Source organism: Prionailurus viverrinus, chromosome F1 (assembly GCF_022837055.1).
Source record: "Prionailurus viverrinus isolate Anna chromosome F1, UM_Priviv_1.0, whole genome shotgun sequence".
In the NCBI taxonomy this organism is placed as follows: Eukaryota; Metazoa; Chordata; class Mammalia; order Carnivora; family Felidae; genus Prionailurus; species Prionailurus viverrinus.
The window spans coordinates 59,915,568-59,928,825 of NC_062577.1; the positions used below are offsets into that span (position 1 = coordinate 59,915,568).

The 13,258-nt window shown below is 40.8% G+C and overlaps 1 long non-coding RNA gene and 1 pseudogene across 1 annotated transcript; both read right to left on the minus strand.

Moving 5' to 3' along the window:
- Positions 1-1,321: 1,321 nt before the first annotated feature.
- Positions 1,322-1,952, minus strand: LOC125155564 (40S ribosomal protein S6-like; annotated as a pseudogene).
- A 5,217-nt stretch (positions 1,953-7,169) lies between these two features.
- On the minus strand, positions 7,170-11,953 carry LOC125155017 (uncharacterized). Its single transcript, XR_007148028.1, has 4 exons — positions 11,865-11,953; positions 9,591-9,649; positions 8,926-9,016; positions 7,170-7,350 (listed from the first exon to the last, which is right to left on the minus strand). It is a non-coding gene; the product is annotated as an uncharacterized LOC125155017 (long non-coding RNA).
- Between the last annotated feature and the right edge of the window lie 1,305 nt (positions 11,954-13,258).

Sequence of the window (13,258 nt, forward strand, 5' to 3'; positions counted from 1 at the left end):
TCACAAATATAGTTTACCTTTTTCCTTTTTGAGGCTTACAAATTTCTTCTCTTTCCTTGATTTATTCCGCTGGGTAGAACCCACAGAAAAGTCCTGAATAGAAATAGACCAGTCTTCCTTCCCTTGTTCTCACTTTTTTTTAAAATTTTTTTAATGTTTATTTATTTTTGAGAGAGAGATAGAGCATGAACAGAGGAGGGTTAGAGTGAGACGGAGACAGAATCCGAAGCAGTGTTCATGCTCTGAGCCATTAGCACAGAGCCCAACGCGGGGCTTGAACTCACAAACCTTGAGATCATGACCTGAGCCGAAGTCGGAGACTTAACTGAGCCACCCAGGCGCCCCACCCCCGCCTTGTTCCCAGTCTTAATGTGGATATTAACTGTAGGATTTTCAAAGATGCACTTTACCAGATGAAAAATTTCCCTTCGATTCCTCATTTATAGTTTTTGCTATGAAGTTTTTCCCTTCTGTCAATTTTTTTTTTATATTAATTGTGATGGTCAGATTTTTTTTTTTTTTTTTTTTTTGCTTTATTCTGTTAACATGAATTACATTAAGTCAGACATCCTCAACCAATCTTGTATTTCTGGTAAAAGTTCACCTAGTTCAGATGTATTATCTATTTAATATACTACTATTTTTGAATTGCTAATATTTTAAGGATTTTGTAGCTATTTTCATCCGAATGTTCTGTAATTTTCTTTCTTCACAATACTCTTGTCTGGTTTTGGTATTAGGGTTATTTTAGTCTCATAAATAAGTTGGAAGGTTTATTGTCCTCTATTTTCTAAAAAAAAAAAAATTTTGTGAGATTAGTGTTATTTTTTCCCCAAATGATTGGTAGAACTCAATAGTGAACCCATCTGTGGCTGAAGTCTTTTTTGACAGATATAAGGTTATTTTTTCTTCCTTTTGCCTTTCCTTTTTTTTTTCTTTCCTTCCTTGTTTATTTTTACTGTTGTTGTTGTCTTGTTGTTTTGATGGCTGATCTCTTTTGTTACTCTTAGAACATATACTTTTTTTAAAACTTATTTATTTCTTTTGAGGGGGGACAGGGACAGAGAGAGAGAGACAGAGAGAGGAGCCCAAGCAGTCTCCATGCTGTCAGCATAGAGCCCGACGTGGAGCTCGATCTCACCACCTGTGAGATCATGACCTGAGCTGAAACCAAGAGTGAGGCCCTTAATTGACCGAGCCACCCAGGTGCCCCAAGAACATCTCCCTTTCGGCTGGACTCAGACTCAGAGGACAGCCTCCGCCTCTTGGCAATCTGTTCCTAGCAGGGCTAGGCAGGGCCCCTTCATTCTCTTGGTCAAAGTTAAGCATATTCTGCAGCCTCTTCCTGATTTTTCTTAGCACGCTCTTTCTTCAGAGCAATACATCCACGTTTGTGTTGCAGGACACGGGGAGTAGTAAGACCCTGAATCCAGGACGCTTCAGCCCTAGATTTCTTACCCTCCTTGTCAAGGGGCTGTCTCACAACACACTGGTGGCAGCATCTTCTTAGAGAGACTGAAAGGTTTGTGGATTCCGCCAGCTCTTTAGGGTCCCAGATGACGAGATAAGTAATACCATTGACTCCAGGAATATCCTTCCCCCACTTTTTTCACAATGACCAGGTTGAGAACCCTCAGATTGGCATCCACGGTGCCACTTGACCCAGATGTGTGTTTCCTTTCTCCGGTCCTCCTTGCCCGGGAACAGGAAGGCCCCTTACTCAGTAGCAGGTGGACACGGCCGTGGGTAGAGACACCCTGCTTCGTGGGGAAACCTTGCTTGTCGTTCCCGCCAGTAATTCGGACCACGGAACCCTTCCATTCTTCGCCCAGAGCATTAGCAGCAACTTCTGTGGCCACACGCTTCTCAGAAAAGGTAAGGAGTTTGCAAACATCATCCACATCAATGAGTTTCTGGCAGCCAGTGGCTGGGAAACAGAGGTTCAGCTTCATCCCAAAGAGCCCACCGCCTTCGAGGACCTGCAAAAAAGAGCTCTTTTTACCTTTGCTATTTTTTTCTTAGATCAGTTTTATTGAGGTTTGATGTCAAAGGACTTTGCCCACCTCATCGCAACTCTTGATTTTATTGACATAAAGTTATTTTCCATATCTATTTGGTGTTATGGATATATAATGTTTTCTCTTTTGTTTCCGATATTGATCGTGTGTGTTTTCCTCCTCTTCTTCTCGATTTGCAGAGTGAGATGTGTATCATCTTTAAAAAATCTTTCCAAAGACCTAGCTTTGGGTTTACTTGATTTCCTCTAGCGTTAGTCTGTTTTCTATTCACTGCTTTACTGACATCAAACTTTTATATGTTTAAAGCAAAGTATTTTTTAATTCCCCCTACATCTTCTTCTTTGACCCAAGTCTCCTTTGGAGGTTTATTGATTAATGTCCAAAAGTTTAGAGATTTCCTAAGTATCTTTTTTGTTCCTGATTTCTGAATTAATTCCTTTGTGGTTAGAGAACACACCTTATGCTTATCAATTATTTGAAATTTAATAAAAATTTTGTTCTAGCCCAACAGATGACCTATCTAGTGAACATCCTCTGTGCACTCAAAAAGAACGGCTTTAGGGTTCTCTATCCCACCGGTGTTAAGTAGGTTCGTTCGGTCGCTTGATAATGTTGTTCATGCTTTCTATACTTTTGCAGATTTGTCTACTTATTCTAATTACGGAGTGATAAATGGTAAAACCTCAAACGATATTTGTCTACTTTTTGTTCTGTTATCTTTTGCTTCGCATATTTTAACCTTCGTTAGTAGGTGTCCATACGTTTAGGATTATTACGCCTTCTAGAAAAGCTGATGAAATGCCCCTCTTGATTTCCACAGTAAAACTTTTTGTCTTGAAATATACTTTATATTATATCTACTCCAGCTTCCTTATAATTAGGGTGGATATTTCTTTTCCCTCTTTTCACTGCCCTCACATTGATCACGTCTGGTGCTCTCCATTCCTCGATTTAGATGAGTTGTCTGAAGAATTTAGGTCTGCATTTCTCTTAGTGGATATTTGCTAGTAATAAGTCTGTCAGCTCCTGTTTCAAAATGCCTTTATTTTGCCCTTACTTTTGATGGATATTTTCTCTGGAAAAAGTACGTGAAATTGAAATGTTTTATGCCTTGTCTTTTGGTTTGAATTACCTCTTATAAGATGCCAGTAGTCAATCTTATCTTTGTTCTGCTGTATATGAACTGCCTGTTTTTTCTTTAGATCATTAATATATAGCTATTTTCCGATGATGTTTACTTATCATTGTGAATGCTACATTTTTGGCAGTCTGAATTATGCTGTCTTCTTTTTAAGCGTGTTGAGATTTTACTGGCAGGCAGCTAATTTGCTGTCAGATTTTCTTTTGCTGAGGCTTGTTTATTTGTTTATTTTTGTTAAATGTTTGTTTTTCAGAGAGAGGGACAGAGGCAGAGAGAGAGGGAGACACAGGATCTGAAGCAGGCTCTGCGCTTACAGCAGAGAGCCCTTGTGGGGCTCGAACTCACGAACCGTGAGATCATGACCTGAGCCGAAGTTGGGTGCTTAACATTCCTAAGTCATGGCCCTTCTGGGGTCTCAGCTGTATATGTCACCTGTTCTGCTAGGAGTTTTTAGGTGTTCAGAACTCCGGTAAGCCTAGCACTGTGTGAGCTTTACAATAACTGTATGGATCACAGCTCCCCGCTGGCTCTTCTCAGTCAGTCCTATGCAGTGTCTTCTTGAATTCGCTCAACCGCAAGTCTGATGAGCCATTTAGACTCCTTTGCAGATTCCTGGAGCTCCTTCTTTGTGCAAGTACCTCTCGAGTCCCTGACCTGCAAACTCCAGCCTCTGTAGACGGCTGAAGCTCTATTTTCTCTCTCTCCCACCTAGCAAAATCACGATTCTGTTTTGATTCTGTTTTTCTCAACTGCCGTTCAGAAAATGCCCTGAAGCAGAAAGCTAGGGTAAATGTGGAGCTCGGTTAGTGTATTTCCGTTCTCTCCAGGATCACAGAGTCACTGTCTGTATCCAGTGTCTGAAAATAGTTGCTTCCTACATTCTGTCCGGTTTTATATTTGCTTATGACAGAAAAGTAGGTCTGACACCTGCCATTCCAGAATAGTGTAAACCGGAAGGCCCCTGTTATGTTTTGTTTGTATTTTCAAATCCTGGTTGATTTTTTTCTTAAGTGTGCATATAATAAAGCTCAAGCTGTGTCGTATTATTTGGTGGGCTTTGGCAAAGTTCCCCCACCATACAGAGCAGTTACACTACCCAGAAAATTCTCTGACGAAGGCCCTTCGTCGTCAGATCTTTCCCCCCTCCCCCAGACCATGGGAACCACTGGTCTGTTTTCCATTGCTATCATTTTTCCTTTTCCTGAACATCAAATTCATGAAATCATCAAAACGGTAGCCTTCTGGATCTTGCTTCTTTCACTTGGCAAAATGAGTTGAAGATTTATTTATGTTGTTGCATGAATCAATAGTTTATTCCTTTTTACTACTGAGTCTTATTTCACGGCATGGATGTGCCACAGCTGATTTATCTTTTCACCGTTTAAAAGTCATCTTGGGGGGCGCCTGGGTGGCGCAGTCGGTTAAGCTTCCGACTTCAGCCAGGTCACGATCTTGCGGTCCGTGAGTTCGAGCCCCGCGTCAGGCTCTGGGCTGATGGCTCAGAGCCTGGAGCCTACTTCTGATTCCGTGTCTCCCTCTCTCTCTGCCCCTCCCCCGTTCATGCTCTGTCTCTCTCTGTCCCAAAAATAAATAAACGTTGAAAAAAAAAATTAAAAAAAAAAAGTCATCTTGGTCGTTTCCAACTTTTGGCGACTAGGAATAAAACTGCTATACACATTCATGTACAGGTTTTTGTGCGGCTATGAGTTTTCGATTCATTTTTTTAAATACCCAGTAATGGAATTGTGGGGTCATATATAAGTGTATATTTAACTTTGTAAGAAACAGTTTCCCAGAATGGCTGTTCCACTTTGCAATAAATATGAGTTCCTGTTCCCCGCATCGTTACCAGAATTTGGTATTTCTGGTATTTGTTTGTTTTCAATTTAAGCCATCCTAACAGGTATATAGTGGTAATTCGATGTTTTAATTTGCGGTTTCTGTGTCTTTTCATATGCTTATCTCTCCTGAAGACAACATTAATAAAGTTCTTCTGAGTGTTGCTTTTCTTAATTTTGCCTGATTTGTTTTATGAAAAATATAAGATGAAGGGACAGTCAAAACGAAACCCTTTTTTTCAAAACAAAACCACCAAAACTTAAAACAACTATCTTCCTTTGACCTACATCCTCCTCGGGATAAGTTTCTGTTCTCCACACACTCACTTCCATCCTCCCTCAAACCTGCTCCCATCCGGCTTTCACCCCAGCGGCTCCACTGAAATCATTCTTGTCAGTATCACCCCTTAACTCCCGCGTTGCATACCTAGTGGTAAATTCTTGGATACTGTCATCTTCAAAGTCAACAGCATTTGACACCGTTGGCCACTCTGCTGACTCGGCTTTTAGTTCACATTACTTTCTTTGTTTCCAACTGTCTTCTCCTTGATCCGTCTGACTTTCCAGTTAAGGAGTGGCCTAGGGCTCAGTTCTTGGATTCTTTCTGTTACCTCTGGGATTGAATCTATCCATGCGGCTTTAAATACTATCCAGATAGGGACAGCTCCCCCCAGTTTTATCCCCAACCTTGAACTCTTCAGGACACATCCATCCAAGTGAGTTCTAGTTATCTCCACTTAGGTAATGTAATAAGTCCTGAAACTTTAAAATGCTTTTAAATTTTAGTTATCTACAGACATAACCATTTTATTTTGTTAACCATGAACCTACCAAGCTAGATTTATATGGCTCCAAAGTGAAAGATTTTTCTCCCCCTTCTATCCTTCAACACCTCCGTCCCCCTCTCTTGGGGGATTTGTAAGAAACAGTCATATTTATTTATTTATTTATTTATTTAATGTTGGTTTCTTTTTGAGAGAGAGAGAGAGAGAGAGAGAACATGAGCAGGGGAGGGGCAGAGAGAGAGCGAGAGCGAGAGAGAGAGAGACAGAAACCGAAGCAGGCTCCAGGCTCTGAGCTGTCAGCACAGAGCCAGACATGGGGCTCAAACCTACAAACTGTGAGATCATGACCTGAGCTGAAGTCAGACACCCAACTGACGGAGCCATCCAGGTGCCCCTGGTGCTGTTGTTTTTAAAATATATTCCCAGGAGCACCTGGGTGACTCAGTCAGTTAAGCATTGGACTTCGGCTCAGGTCATCGTCTCCAGGTTCGTGAGTTCCAGCACAGAGTCTGCTTGGGATCCTCTCTCTCCGTCCCTCTCCCCACCAGCAAAATAAATAAATAACTTTAAACTTCCAGAGCGAGATTATACATCTAAAGCAAATACATACATTTCCCCTTCCCATTTACGTAAATGTTACCTTGCTATTTTGCACACTTTTTTTGTACTTACCTGTATATCATCTTGAACAGTACATTATGTCAACATAGATCCGTATTTCTCTCTTGCTTTCTTAATTACCAAAACTTTACACTATATTTAAGGAATTCTAAGATGCATATTTATCTACTTTAATTTATGTGATGATGGACCATGATGTATAATCACTGTTGGCCAAGTGGCAGTCATGATGTAATTTTCTTTTTCTGCGCAAATATAAATCTGATCATAGCTATTTCTAGTGTAGTCACTTACACTGTTATGAGCATTATTATTAATACATGTTTACGGTTGCCACTGACATGTTTTTTTTAATATACACTATTATTCATCATTGAAAGGAAAATTCATTGTGTATCCATAACATCCTGAAAACAGAGCAGTTGGGCATAAAGTTGGTATTGATGAAGAAGTATTCTTTATTGGAGGAATGGCAATAATTTCATATTTTTTAAAAAACAACACCAAATGCTTAATAGGACCTAATAAATTAAGATAGCCACCAGTATATGATGCTATTTTTCACCTATTTATTGAGATGCATGCAAAAATGTTCTTGTCACCAACAAAGTAATTTACCTGATGGGAGGATAAAAGGGTCTAATTTCAGAATAGATGAAAGAAATGTAAAAGTAATGTGTGACTTGTCTGACTAATTAATGTATTATGTAGATGCTCATTCGGATATTGTCTCATAGCTTAGAGTTTTTGTGCCTTTTCTTCTCAATGACACATAAATGATGGTGCACCTTCCAACTTGGTCACCTTAGATTTGATGAAATAAAGTAATGAGTACTATTGCCTGGGAGAGCAGGTTCCCATTCTTTGTTGTTTCCTTAGGACTGTATTGACTATTGTTGGCTTTTAATTCTTTCCCACACATCTTGGATACAGTCTATCAAGTTTCCCTAAACAAAAAACAAAAATAAAACAAAATCATTGCTTGATTGGAATTTCATTGAACCAATTACTTCTCTGAGATCACATTGTACCACTTTAATATTGTAGTTTCTTGCCCCTTCTTTGCTTTGAAGATCTTTCTTAATGCATTTCAACAGACTGTTGTAATTTTCTACATAAAGTCCATGCATGTCTGGGTTATGGATTGAATTGCACACCCCAATACCTGTGAGTATAACCTTATTGGTAACAGAAGCTCTGCAGATAAAATTAAGATACGTAAAACTCAATTTAGGTAGGCTCTAATCCAATACAGCTAGTGTCCTTACAAGAAGGAGGAGGGGGAGGGGGAGGAGACAGCCCTGTAAAGCTGCAGAGATGAGAGTTAAGTGGTAACCAAACCAGAAACGACTACAGCCACCAGAAGATTGGAAAGGTACACAACACAGCATTGTGAAGCGTATGCGCTCTGCTATACTGTAGACCTCTTGGGTGCATTTATCTTATATAACTGAAACTTGGGACCCTTTGACTAATACTCGCCATTTTCTCCTCTCTCCAGCCCACGGCAGCCACATTCTACTGTCTGATTCTATTAGTTTGTCTGTTTTAGATCCCTCAAGCAAGTAGCGTCGTGTAGTGTTTGTGTTTCGATGTCTGGTTTGTTTCACTTAGCACAATGCCCTGAAGATCCATCCACGTTGTTGCGAATGGCAGGATGTCCTTCTTTCTAAAGACCAAATATTCCATTGTATGTATATAGCACATCTTCTTTGTCCATGTATCTGCCAGTGGACATTTAGGTTGCTTTGATGTGTTGGCTATTATGGATAATGTTTCAATGAACATGAGAGTGAAGATACTCTTTTCTGAGATACTGATTTCACTTCCTTCAGATAGAGACCCGTTAACTATATCTTATAATTATATGTAGTCCTCGTAAAAATAATGTATGGCAATTTGTTGGGATTCACTTTGTATCCTAGCACATAGTAAATTTTTGCAGATTTTCCAAGATGGCTTAAAAAGATGTATATTCCTCCACTTTTGGCTTTAGTGTTCTAAGCTTATAAGAGTTCACAAGTTTATCTCATGCTTTTTAAATCACCAAATCTTTACTTGTTATTTGTATGACCAATTAACTACTTGTAGAAGGGCCATTTATTTATTTTTTTAATTTTTTTAATGTTATTTTTGGGAGCAAGAGAGAGAGACAGACAGACTGCAAGTGGGAGGAGGGGCAAAGAGGGAGACACAGAATCCGAAGCAGGCTCCAGGCTCCGAGCTGTCAGCACAGAGCCCAACGCAAGGCTTGAACCCATGAACTGCGAGCTCATGACCTGAACCAGAGTCGGATGCTTAACTGACTGAGCCACCCAGGTGCCCTGGAGAAGGGCCATTTGTATGTGACAGAGTAACTTATACCATATTAACCCTTCTTTCCAAAACAACTATGAAACATGGGAGAAATATATACGAAATCATCACAGAGCACCCAGAAACAGTCAGAAACGGAAAGACAAAATTCTAGAGTGAGGGACAATGTATTGAGGTGGGGCCCACCTTCATGCATTGCTTCCTACCTCCTCCCCCTGAGAAGCTGCTGGTTCCGAACATGGCACATAAGTTGTTAGAAGACAGTGGTCGCCTAGTGCTTTCAACAGTGTCACTGGGCTGAGGGGTAAAAATTAGAGGCAGTCAGGACATGAAGGGAGAAAAAAAAAACCTCAGAAAGGTGAGCCTAAAATTCAGAATGCCATGTCCCCTGTGTCAGTGGTGGATTCCTGCACTACATGTGCATGAAATGGAGCCCAAGAAGCCAAGCTCCATGTATCTGCCAACGCCATGATTGTGGCGGCGTTGAGAATTTAAAATAAAGTGTGTCACATTTTAGAAAGGCTCTCTCACCTAAAATAATGGTCCGGTGATTTCTTCTTCTACCTTTGCAGTTTCATTCTTTACCATTAATACTCTGATTCATTTGGATTTTACCCTGGCATAAGGTTCAAGATAGACTTTACTTTTTGCCGTATGGTTATCCATTTGTTCCCAAACCAATGATTTAAGAATCAGCTTTCTTCTACTGATTGGAGATGCTGCTTTTCCATAGACGAAACTGATGCTTTAAAATAAATAAAACCAAAACCGGAGTCCGACATATTTTCTCAAACTCACCTCCCCTCGCATGTTCCCATTTTAATGAATGTCATTACTTACTCATTGGCTGACACCAAAACTCCTGACTCACCTTTTGTCCTTGTTTGTCTACATCTTGTATTCATTTCTTCTACAATCCCACTGGGTCACCTACAAAAATACAGTAAAACCTTGGTTTACACACATAATGCGTGCCAGAAACGTGCTTCCGATCTAAAGCACTTGTATATCAAAGTGAATTTCTCCATAATAATGGAAACTCAGATGATTCGTTCCGCAACCAAACAATATTCACCTAAAATTATTACAATACTGTAATGTAATACAAAATAATAAAGAAAATACAAAATATAAAGAAAAATAAACAAATTAACCTGCAGTTACCTTTGAAAACCTTCATGGCTGGTGGGAGGGAGACAAGAGAGAAGGGTTACTGTGCAGGACGACTTTCACCGTCACTAACGGATGTTGACTACACTACAGTATTAATAAACTCTTGTCATAGACCGTATTGAATGTAACTGGCAATAAGACAGCAAAGGGTCTATATCTACAGGCTGACCTGGAATGAAGCAAAGCATTCCTAAGCTTACTCTTGGATGGAAAAGTAAAGGACTGTCCATAGGTGCTTTGAAGTGACCAAAATTACATTAGTGCCAGTTGGCACCTTCCAACGTTCCAAAAAATCACTGATTTCTGCCAAACGCCACAGCCTGAGGTGAAGCATCTGAGCATGGGAGGTGATCACCCACAATCCCACAGTGAGAGGGAAAGAGAGAGAGAGAGAGAGAAGAACCATTGGCCCGGTTGTGATCGTGTGACGTTCATCTTCAGGCACTATGCGTATTGCAAGACATCGCTCGTTTATCAAGTTAAAATTTATGAGAAATGTTTGCTTCTCTTGTGGAACACTCGCAGAACAAGGTTTCACTGTATACACGGAATCTGGCCACCTATCTGACCATCACCTCTATCGTTACCCCGTTGAGTCCAGGCCATCGCAGGACATTTTCCTTCACTATTATAGGAAATTATGTTGCCAGTCAAGATATTTTGTCTTTCTGAGCCTCGGTTTCGACTTCTGAAAAGTGTAGAAAATACTAACAGCCTCATTAACACCGCAGTAATTAAACAATATCATTTTTGCCAGAGCCCTTAGCACTTCTGTAGGAACCTAGTAAATGCTTCAAATCATTCCAGCTTGTCTTATGATTCAAGAATTTTGATGAACTTAATCACCAGCCAGTTCTTTCTTTCTGAGCCTCAGGGTAGCAGTTTCCTCTGAAGTGGGATCATTTTCAAGGCAACGTGAGAAATGGCGAGCCCCATGGCTTCTCACTGAGTGATGCTTCTCTGCCAAGTTCTCCTCTGTCTTTCTGACCCCTGGCTCAAATCACGGGTCAGTTCTCCGTGAAAATCTCATAATTTATTAATTACTTTAGTGGGAATAATAAGTATTCTGAAGGGAAAAATTTTATCCTCTCCCTTTAACGATCTGTAGAGGATGAGGCTATGGAAAATAGTCGGCCGACATTCATACGAGGCAATAAGTGGAAACAAGCCAGAAGGGCGACCGCAAAGTGGACCGTTTTGTAGAAGCACCTTGTTGATTTCTTTAAGCTGGGTAATTATGCTGGATTGGCATTCTAAATGCCATTACATGCAATATTTTAATATTTAGTCATTCTTTCCTAAAAAAAAAAACTATAATCCACCATTTTGTGAAACCTCCACATTGTTGGCTTTCATTTTTTTTTGAGAACTCCCCTCCTCTTTTGAGTCATTTCCATTTTCAAAAATGTGAGCCCTTTGGCCATGCCTACCTTTTCCTTCCTTCTTATACAGTCTATTCTCTTAAAATACAGCTTTGAGCAGAGCTCCCCTCTTGCCAGATCACACCCCGTGTAGTATTTAGGAATAAATAAAACGTGCTGCTAAAAATAATATAGGTGTGGATATGAAGGCTGTATTATTACAACGTTTATTTATTTTTGGGACAGAGAGAGACAGAGCATGAACGGGGGAGGGGCAGAGAGAGAGGGAGACACAGAATCGGAAACAGGCTCCAGGCTCTGAGCCATCAGCCCAGAGCCTGACGCGGGGCTCGAACTCACGGACCGCGAGATCGTGACCTGGCCGAAGTCGGACGCTCAACCGACTGCGCCACCCAGGCGCCCCTGTATTATTACAAAATTAGCACATAAAATCAGGGGAAAATTTAAATGCAAAGCAACGCTCCACAAACCCCTAAGTTCACAGTCCTCGAAGAGAACTATACTGTATGTTAGGCAAATAAAGTAACCTCTCTGAGCCTGTTTCCTTAAAAACAAAAAGGTATAATAATATATAAATAGGATCTACTAACCTTCTGCGAAGAAGCCTATATAAATGTGAGCTAGATTTTGTGAGCAATGTTCTGGCTGTCTTCGGACTCTTGGTTCGGCTTAGTCAGAGTAAAGAGCAGAGCAGACAAACACAACAAAACTTGGAAAAAAGAAGTCATACTTCAGTGGAAATTGTTTCCATTACATTTGCCGGAATATCAAATGATGAGATAAACCAGGCCTCAATTTCTCAATAGGCAAATCAGTTCCCTCAAATCAATGTTTTATTTGAATAAGGATAAGTAAAACAAAACCTCCTCTTATCATTAAGAAAACACGCAGATGTGCTGTTCATTCCCATTGTAGGGAATTTAGCCGAAGGTCGGCCAGAGTGAATTAAGAATGTTAAGATTTTCCAAAGCAAATACTCCCCCCCCTTTTTTTTTTTTAGAGAGAGAGAGAGAGAGCGCGCACAAGGGAGGAAGAGGGGCAGAGGGAGAGGTAGAGAATCCTAAGCAGACTCTATGCTAAGCAGGGAGTCCAATGCCAAGTTCTATCCCACCATCCTGGGATCATGACCTGAGCAGAAATCAAGAGTTGGACACTCAACCACCCAGGCACCCCACTTCTTTTCAAAAATGTTGATTCCTACTGGGAATTTTCTAAGTCTCCAGTGAGAATCCTTGCTTCTTATCATCACCAAAAAGCCCACTTGTGTTTAGAGTTTTCTAGGGATTTCATGTTTTTTTTAAAGGTTTCATATATTCTGCCTCTTTCAAAAAAGGCATGCAACCGAGGATGTAAATAACTTCCCCTCCCTCTCTCCCTTCCTTCCTCCCTCCCTTCCTTTGTTCCTTCCCTTCTTCCTTCCTCCCTTCCTTCCTCCCTTCCTTCCTCCCTCCCTTCCTTTGTTCCTTCCTTCCTCCCTTCCTTCCTTCTTCCTTCCTTCCCTTCTTCCTTTCTCCCTTCCTCCCTTCCTCCCTTCCTTCTATCAACAAACATTTGTGCCAAGCACTGGACTAAACAATGAGGGAGTACAAAAGAATGAGACGTGAACGTGTCGTGAGGGGCTCACAGCCTAGGGCGAGAGACAAGAGAAATCATTAAGGATTTCAATAAGGCACGAAGGAAATGCTATTAGAACAGAAAGAAAAATTAACCAGCTCCTCCCCGGGGAATCCAAAAGAGGCTTCTCCAAGAAGGTGGCACTGAAGCTAGACCTTAATTATTTAAAAAATAAAATAAGATACACTTTGCTAGGTGAAAAGGGGGATGGCCGACCCAGACAGAAGGAACAGCAGGGGCAAAGAATGGCTTCACAGGAAGGTCCGACAGGAGAGGGAACACAGGGGACAACCAGGTCTGCTCTCATTCTAAGCCGCAGTGCAGACAAGTCTGCTGACTTTAAAGAGAAGGCGGATAAGCCACTTTTCTC